General features: G+C 35.7%; 1 protein-coding gene across 1 annotated transcript in view; it reads right to left on the bottom strand.

Annotated features, from left to right (window-relative positions):
* The window catches only part of LOC107548495 (stAR-related lipid transfer protein 13-like), a 57,471-nt gene that overhangs the window by 46,445 nt on the left and 689 nt on the right, over positions 1–10,337 (bottom strand). The gene's annotated exons all lie outside the window — the stretch shown is intronic.

Here is a 10,337-nt window from a genome sequence, read left to right on the forward strand (position 1 = left end):
ACATGCTTGAGAAGTAAGAACATGCTTCACTTTGGTTTTTCATCTTTTCAGTTATCCTTTTTTTTGGATAGTGTGTTGAAAATTAGCAGTCTTTCATGCTAAATTTAATCTTCATATTACAACAATAAAAAACATTTTATTTATAAAACAAACATCAACCGCAACAACACTAATATTAACAATAAGCAAAATAAATGTAGAATGTCTAATGTTTTCAAACGGAGAAAATAAATAAAGGACAGGAGTCATATCAACTTCATTTTAAACTACAGTTTTAGTAGGTTTATAAGCTGTTTAATAGCTACAGAGTCAAGAATAATTCACTGGATAATGTTAATTCACTGAATAATATTCTCTGGAATATTGGAATATAATAAACAAAACATCGTATTTTATTGAATTTTTCAACTGGAATGTTATTACAGAATTATTAATTATGATTTTGTCCTTCCAGATTATAAAATGCCTGCTGACAGCGTGGTTTATCTTTGCAGTTACACAGAACTATACTCAAACTGCGATCGCTCGCGGAGATAATAAGTAATTAATTTCCATAGAGTTGTATTTATTTAGATGTTTATTAGCGAAATAATGGTTATATAGTAAATGTTAATACAATTTAGGGTGTTTTAAACAAGTGAATCTTGTTAAAAGTTACATGCGGTGGCCGTGCTGGAGCATTTCCTGAGCATCAACCACATCAACCCGGTGAGTGAACAGCAATAAATAAGCGGCTTCACAAGACTAATGATGAGCAAATATACAACAGAGAGAACATTTAATTTTTTATTTCCAACATGTGCTCATTCATGGCTGTATTATTTAACTCATGCAAAGTTACGTCTTTATTGGGAGAGGATCTTGACTCTCTACGTGACTCCGACTTCACGAGACTAACGATGAGCATAGACAACAGAGAGAGAATTCAATTCAGTGCTTTTATTTCCAACATGCGCTCATTCATGGCTGCATATTATTTAATTCAGGCAAAGTTACGTCTTTATTTATTATTATTTTACATGAATCCGTGAGTTGGTCTCTATTTCTTAGAGCCAGGCTGCATAAACTACATATCAGGCATTTATGTAATGCATCTAATTTGTGCATAAATGGCTGTTATGTTAAATAAAGTATACTAACTACAGCAAATCAAGTACCTGCACCATGCCATTGTTGTGGTCTCGTCTCCCCTCAGACGTGCTGCAATGGCGATCCTGCGCGCAATTCTCAAAACACCCACAAGATGGCGGCATTTATTGGTGAATCTGATATTACAAAACCGATATCAGATTATGGTAAAATGCTTAAATATCGGGAAAAATATAGGTAAATCGATATATCGGTCAATCTCTAGATATTACACATCCAAAAAGTAGATTTTTTTTGTTTAAGTAAATGAAGGTCACTCTATATATATAATGAGGACAAAGAAGAATCTCACGTGCAGTGGTTCTTCTACAACTTTGTTTGTAACTATTTCTATTTGCGAAACTGACCATATCTAGTCTCTACAATATTTGCGTGTAACAGCCTGTGTATCTGTACGTTAGTATTTGCAATTGTGCTGATATTCAGGAAAAAAAAAACATATTATTGTGTTATACTTCTTATATTATACAAGACAAAAACCCTTAAGGGGTATTTTTGACCCCATATCTTCAGTTCTGAGGGTAGAATAGGCCAATAGGCCAAATCATCTTTTTTTTTTTTGCAAACTGAAAGTAACAATTATCATATTATTGTAGACAAAGCATATCACACATCCATAGCTGAACAGTGCTGAAAAGTGCTCTGGTTTGGTATGATGTAGAAAAGAAATTTAGCATTTGAAATTCTACAATAGTTTTGAAAAACGAGGAGTAGTTAAACATAGCAAGTGTGTCCTAATGGCACTGTATTAATTCTGATCTGAACAAAGGTCAGACAGTCTGTAGTCATTTCCTGTTCCCTGAGATTTGCTGTCATTCCTTGGGTCCTGTGAGAGTGAGGGGAAAAGGAAAGGAGTGGTAAAGGAGAGGGGGAAGGACAGACAGTTCAGGAAACAAGGGATCAGACAGGAAAGCACAAAGGAAAATGTCACGGCACAAAAAAGGGTGTGGCACTGTCATACACGCATCACTTCCTTTTCGATGGGCCTCTTTGATGTCTATCAGCAACAGACAGGCAATACACAAACAAACACATACTACTCGCACACCCCAGATACAAAAAGACAGGGAACAGGACAAAAGCAAAACAGACCATGAGAGAATCACGAGTGTGAGACACACAGACGATGTAATCTAAAAGAGGAAATGAATGACAGGGAGTGACTCAGCTTTGACCTCACATTCCCAAAAAATGATGGACACTAAAATACTCTGAAGCCAATCATTGTACGCTAAAGGGCACATCAGCTCAAAAACTGAGACAAACTGGCTTCAGAAGAACTGAAGCCATGACAATTTCCCCCTTTTCAAATACACGCACTTTACATATGCACACCTATACACCCAGAGAATTATCAGCACACACAGATCTACTGCTACACGCAGTTTTTCCACTTCAAACCCAAACATGCGCGCACACACACACACACACACACACACACACACAATCTAGCAAGAGAGCTAGGGAAAAGTCGAAAGCCGCTTCAAACGCTTTAGATTTCTTCAAAAACGCGTGCTTTCTTGTGTGCGTTTTTAAGCAGTGTGTGCTTAGAACTTGCTGCTAACCAAAAATATTTACTGTTGGTAAAATGATTACAATTAATTTTGCAACTCGCATGAAACACTATTAGAGTTAAGGCATTCATACCAACACAAATGTTCTGCATGCAAATTTGGTGAGGTTTCCACATGCAATATGTTACGCCTTTTTAGAAAAGCACCAAGTTCAACTTTGCATTTCCGTCGCTTAGCAAAAAAAGTCTGTTCAATTCGTAGGATTGGGTGAATCTTATTGGTTGGCCAGTTTTCTTGCAAAGTAATTAAAAACAGGTTAGAACATCTTTTTGTAATAAAAAAAAATGAATAGATGCATTTAAATTAAACTATTTATCGTAACAAATATTTACACCCAACATTCATCTTGGTGTGGATGTGCCATTAAGGTTGGGAACAGAGAACCGATTTTTATTCCGAACCAGTTCCAAACACTAATGGTAAAGAGTAACTGAACTAATGACTTACTTATTAAACCACACATTATTTTAATAATACGTATTTGAAATTCGAAATGACCTTCTCATTCGTCAACAGGCTGCTGAGGACAGAACATGTTAAACAAAGTGCATTTCTCGATTTATTTTTTAAAAGTGCAAAAAGAGAATTAAATCAACTGGAATAAAGGAAGGAATCGCTCAAAGCATGTAAATAGGAAACAATGCATAAATCACTGAAACAATCAATTTATAAATCCATCCATCAATTCCAATCTACTATCATTTATTTAAAGAATTACAGACCAGACAAAAGGAAAACATTACACATTCTATTTACATCTGTAAACAGAAAATAAAACAGAAAATACTTAGGACCATTTCACTGAACTCTCCCTAGTCAAAATCACTATGATCAGCCAAGATCAGCAGGCTAAAACATAAGGTAACATCAAACATGCAGCGTGTGGCCTGTCTAGTCACCAGTCTATTTGTTCTAGAGCTCCGAGAACAGTTGTTACTTAAAGGGTTATTTCACCCAAAAATGAAAATTAGTCCATAAATTACTCACCCTCAAGTCATCCTAGGTGTATATGACTTTCTTCTTTCAGACGAATCCAGTCGGAGTTATATAAAAAAAATTGTCTTTGATTTTTCAAGCTGTTTAATGCCACTCAGCGTGTGTTGCATGCATAAGTCCAAAATAAGTTAAATAAAAAGCGCCCATCCATAAAAAAAAGTGTCTCACACGGCTCCAGGAGGAGAACAAAGGCCTCCTGTAGCGAATCGATGTGCTTTTGTAAGAAAAATATCCATATTCAAAACATAATAATCACTTTAACGTAGCTTGCGCCAACAGATGACGTATGAGTTCAGAGCTGCGCATGCGCCAGTGAGTCTCGTGAAAACCAACGTTTATTACCAGGAGCAAAGGAAGCAAAGTTTCCGTACTTTAGCAAAGGAAAAAAAGTCTCCTCTTGGCTTATACTGAAATCCTCCGACATGCTTCTTTTTCAAATTCTCGTTTTGTACTTCTAATTAGTGACCGTTGTTTTGTTTTGATCTTTGCACTTTTTGTTAGAAAATGTTTATTTACTATTTATTCAGGTTTTTTAAGGTATATAATATTTAAGTATTAAAAACTATATATATAAAACTAAATATATAAGTTTGTTGTCATTTGGAAGTGTGTAGGCCTTCTTGCATTATTATGCTGTTACATTATGATTATATATTCAGTGGCATAAAATGGTCTTTAAAATGACAATAATTTTGCTTATTGCAATTATTTCTGGGGCAATATACCGCACAACAAAAAGCTGTTATCGTGACAGGCCTACCGCTGAGTGCCATGAAACAGCTTGAAAGATTCAAGACAATTTTTAATAGAACTCCGACTGGATTCGTCTGAAAGAAGAAAGTCATATACACCTAGGATGACTTGAGGATGAGTAATTTATGGGCTAATTTTTATTTTTGGGTGAACTAACCCTTTAAGTATTTCCCTTACATATACACATACACACACACACACACACACACACACTCAAACATCACACTTATAAGCACAAGCACACACACAAGATGTTTCTGCACGGCTGTAACTGCAGTGACCTTTCTTGAACAAGGCCTCCGAAATTCAGTACGCACACACATATTACAGTAACGAGAAACAAGGAGAATGAAACAGAATGTGAGACCGTGTTACACTATCAACTTCCTCTTGCAGAGGTTTGTGGGCTGCTTGCACTTTACTGTTTGTTTGCTTTGTACTTTCATGCCCTTTTGTATGTGTGTGTCTGTTGTGTTGTGATATGCAAAAACAGTTGAAAAACTGTGGTTTCCTCTGTGGCATTTTACAGCCGTCTGGATACAGATGATGAACACAGGAGCAGAAATCAACTTCATCAAACACACCGTTATTTGCAGATGCACCAGAGAAGATCAGAGTGTCAATTTTATTCAAGGTTAGTCTAGCCAGACCACCGAGACCTCATCAGACCAACGTGCCTGACCAAATATCGACCCAACAGGTCAAGATACAACTGAGAATCCCATCCACACAATCTCACATGTCGCTGTTTGACTTCATTTCCCCCCTTCATTTGTTTTGCTACTGGTTTTGTTATATCACCTCTGTTAAACGAACTCCTGTGTTGAGTAATGCAATGCCTTAAATGGCGAGATGTTTTTCTGACATACATTTTTTACAGGGGCATTATAATATGAATTTTTTTTAAATAATGTTTTTTTTTATTTGACTGCAATTTACCAATACATTCCTGCTTAAATTTCTAATGCACTTAATGTTTGAAATTATTCAAAATAAGTAGTATGAAAATATAATCAAATTACTGACAACTTAGCCTACATTTCCACTTGCCTTACAACAGTCTAGAGGTCACAATCTCATCTAACAAGAGAAAGTTGATAATTTTGACAAATATTATAGTCTATCTGTTTCTTTCTGGACGTGACAAAGTCACACAAATAGCCAATAAATACAAACTAATTTAAATAAAGGAGCACCTCTTTTTTCTGTAATAAGGTAAAAGAAGACCTGGGGCCTCGTGTATAAAACTCTCCATAGATTTAATCCTAAACGTGTACGTACGCACAAAAGCTAGGAAGTTTTCAAATTTTTTAAACTATGTGTACACCAGCACCTGCGCAAAAATCCCTTTGTAAATCCCAGTCAGGGGAAGATTGTGCGTACGTGCATCTCCACCCTGTCTCCTCCCCGAAATAACCATATATGGAGTCTACAACGCCTAGTTTTACAAAGCAAAACCTCATCTGCATATCATTTCCATGCATATTCCCATCCACGTGACACCATGTTTAACACCGTCAAAGGTACAAGACGTTAAGGAAATGAGATACGGACTAAATGCCATTTGTGCCACATACATTTTTATTGCCAAAATCATCCAGAATGTTTTAGAATATATCAAAATATCCATAAAAACAAAACCGTTTAGTTCTCAGATAAATAGCCTATTTTAGAATATACTTGACCTCATTCTTTTCCACTGGCCAAATAGTATTTCAATTGTTTTAAACAATTCAAATCAAATCAAATTTATGCAGTTTTGCTGAAAAGGTGAACATCTTTTAGCTATTTTTAGTGGAAACAGATAAGCCTATATTTATTGCAGTGTAAATATAATTGTCTGACTCGGCGCATCACTGACAAAGTATTTTAAAAAGGAAACTTTATTTTTTCTAAGTTGTATCCTTCAAATACAGTGGTATTTTTCATAATGTTGTGGAGATGCCTTCACATGACATCAACACCTCTGTGCAGCTGCGGTTGTACAGTAGCTATTATTCAAACCGGACAATGGACCGTTCATCCACAGAATCCAGCAGTGTCCCCCATAGTAACGAAGTAAGTGTGCATCATTGAAATTGTTCTCACTAAAAAAATTCTCATAACATGAGATCTGCAGTTTAGTTTAAATATGAATTATTATAGCACTCCTCGCTGTCATTAAAACATATGCAATGCCTTAAATGGCGAGATGTTTTTCTGACATACATTTTTTACAGGGGCATTATAATATGAATTTTTTTTAAATAATGTTTTTTTTTATTTGACTGCAATTTACCAATACATTCCTGCTTAAATTTCTAATGCACTTAATGTTTGAAATTATTCAAAATAAGTAGTATGAAAATATAATCAAATTACTGACAACTTAGCCTACATTTCCACTTGCCTTACAACAGTCTAGAGGTCACAATCTCATCTAACAAGAGAAAGTTGATAATTTTGACAAATATTATAGTCTATCTGTTTCTTTCTGGACGTGACAAAGTCACACAAATAGCCAATAAATACAAACTAATTTAAATAAAGGAGCACCTCTTTTTTCTGTAATAAGGTAAAAGAAGACCTGGGGCCTCGTGTATAAAACTCTCCATAGATTTAATCCTAAACGTGTACGTACGCACAAAAGCTAGGAAGTTTTCAAATTTTTTAAACTATGTGTACACCAGCACCTGCGCAAAAATCCCTTTGTAAATCCCAGTCAGGGGAAGATTGTGCGTACGTGCATCTCCACCCTGTCTCCTCCCCGAAATAACCATATATGGAGTCTACAACGCCTAGTTTTACAAAGCAAAACCTCATCTGCATATCATTTCCATGCATATTCCCATCCACGTGACACCATGTTTAACACCGTCAAAGGTACAAGACGTTAAGGAAATGAGATACGGACTAAATGCCATTTGTGCCACATACATTTTTATTGCCAAAATCATCCAGAATGTTTTAGAATATAAGTGGAAACAGATAAGCCTATATTTATTGCAGTGTAAATATAATTGTCTGACTCGGCGCATCACTGACAAAGTATTTTAAAAAGGAAACTTTATTTTTTCTAAGTTGTATCCTTCAAATACAGTGGTATTTTTCATAATGTTGTGGAGATGCCTTCACATGACATCAACACCTCTGTGCAGCTGCGGTTGTACAGTAGCTATTATTCAAACCTTATTGCAGTGTAAATATAATTGTCTGACTCGGCGCATCACTGACAAAGTATTTTAAAAAGGAAACTTTATTTTTTCTAAGTTGTATCCTTCAAATACAGTGGTATTTTTCATAATGTTGTGGAGATGCCTTCACATGACATCAACACCTCTGTGCAGCTGCGGTTGTACAGTAGCTATTATTCAAACCGGACAATGGACCGTTCATCCACAGAATCCAGCAGTGTCCCCCATAGTAACGAAGTAAGTGTGCATCATTGAAATTGTTCTCACTAAAAAAATTCTCATAACATGAGATCTGCAGTTTAGTTTAAATATGAATTATTATAGCACTCCTCGCTGTCATTAAAACATTGATTAAGCGCATCAACAACAAATATGTCTAAATTCATATAATTTTGGTTTAACTTCTGCGTAATGAGTAATTTTAGTGCTTATCTCCATTAATGAGAGTGGAATATTTAATGTAAATGTGTATATAGAAATGAAAACAGTTTAAAATCCTTATTTACTTCATTACTTTTCTCACTCCAGGAAAAAGAGTGCGTATGCACAGTCAAGAGCATCCGTATGGTGTGCACATATTTACGCCAAGTTTATTTTTGATAAATCCAGATAAGTGCGTGGAAAACAGCATACGCACATTTCTATGCCCATTTTGTGCGTACGCAACGTTATGAGGCCCCTGGACATCTCAAATGAGGACTTTTTCAATGAACCACACAAACTTTTTTTATGTTGCAAAACTGGATTTCTATGCTTGCTTCCTCTCAGCTGAAATTCTGCAGAGGTTACTACTTAATGTCAATCAACATATGACAAGCGAACGAAACCTCAAGAGACGGACCATGCACAAGCTCAAACCATAAAGTCACAGCAGCACATACTGTATGACACGCTCACTGCCTCCATTCAAAAGTCATATCATGTCTTTCACTCTGCATATCCTTCTGAAGGATCCCAAATTTTAAAACTAGTGGCTTAAGTTTATTTTATACAAGAGCCTTGATCATTTCAATCTAATCTTAACAGTTTGTAAATTGTTTGTACAATGCACAATACAGTTATGCTTTTTAAATGGGCTATTACTGAATGATGATGGACCAGTTAAAATATAAAAACATCAGCTCACCGTAACTTGAACTTCATTTTACATGCAAATATGGCATTACCTAGGACCCTTAAAGGCACAGCGACCAAAAAAAAAAAATTTATTCCAAAAGTTAGAGGTAAGAAAATGTTCATTTAAAAATAAACTAAATTATAAGTTAGTAAAAATATTAAAAAATTGGCCCCAAGAGACCTTTAGCTTCAAAATCACCCAAAACACTGCTCAAAAAAAATTCTAAGGTATTCATTTATTTTAAATACTTTGGCCAAGGATAAACCTGCTCATCACATGCTCATCATAAGCTCATTAAACAAATCACATGAAAGAGGAAATGCAAAATCTCTGTAAAAGCAGTTGACTTTTTAAACTCCTTTTAATGTCAAAAACCCTTTCACAATGACAAACCCCCCCTCCCGGTCCTCTGGGGCAAAACAATTCAACATGATAAAAGTCCACTGGCACAAGGCAACTACTTCTAAAGCCAGGCGGTGCACTTCCAAAACGGGTTCATTACAGCAACTGGAAAACTCATTAAGATAATCACAGTCTCAGCGGAAATTGGAAACTCACACTGTCATGTTTGTAATGAGATCAGCAGAAAGTTGCCTCATAAATAAAAAATACAATAAAAATAAAAATGCAGGGATTGTTATAAGACCAAAGATGTGAACACATATATGCCACTTATGTTAATTGAAGGCAATTTCAAATTCTTCCACTCTTTCTTTCACCAGATAAAAGCTTTGTGGGCAGCCAAAGGTGATTATTAGCAGTGCTATGTTAATGTATATGTATGCACAAACAGGGGCTGCCTCAAAACCAAGTGAGATTCCTTCCTAACCAGCACTTCTGAACAACACATGCACGTGCAGCAACTATCTAGGTAGGAGGGGCATTATGATTTGAGACACAGCCAGTGAACAGACTCAAGGAGAGCAGTGTAACCTCACTCACACTTAGCTCTCTATGCATTTTCCACAGTCGCGTGCGTGCGGTTGTTTGCCTCTAACAGATGAATAGATCTCTTATTTCAGCTGCATGCAAAAACGTGGCAGCGGGTGCACACACTCAAGTAACCGTATTATAGCTGATTCTTACAACATGGTAAACATAGCTTTAGCCAAAATGTGATAGTTACTATGCATACAGTTATTGAAAAAAAGTCTAGTAACTTTTTTTATTAGCCTGCTTTTTGTATTAGCTTCATTAAAAATAAATAAATTAATATATTTGATTATATAGAAGTAATCTCATCAATAACTTTACTAAATTGGCTGAAACCATGGTTACCACGGTAAATTTCCGAGGGTTCAGCAATGCATGAAGGAAATCTCAAGGGTCTTTTTCGTTAATGCAATCACATTAATGCACAAGATTTCATTATATATATGTTAATGTAATTTACACCAAAAACAACCACACACATTAGTCTGTTTGCTGAGCTTGTTCATTTGCATAGTTTGTGGGGACCTTTGCAAACTAGGATGAACTACAAACATTCTAATTAGAGTCAAATAAACCATACCCATAAAGTCTCAGCAGAAACTGAGAACGGTGTGCCTAAAATATGCTCCCCAAAGGGACTGA

This window comes from Sinocyclocheilus grahami, unplaced genomic scaffold (assembly GCF_001515645.1).
Source record: "Sinocyclocheilus grahami isolate Dianchi unplaced genomic scaffold, SAMN03320097.WGS_v1.1 scaffold348.1, whole genome shotgun sequence".
Lineage (NCBI taxonomy): Eukaryota > Metazoa > Chordata > Actinopteri > Cypriniformes > Cyprinidae > Sinocyclocheilus > Sinocyclocheilus grahami.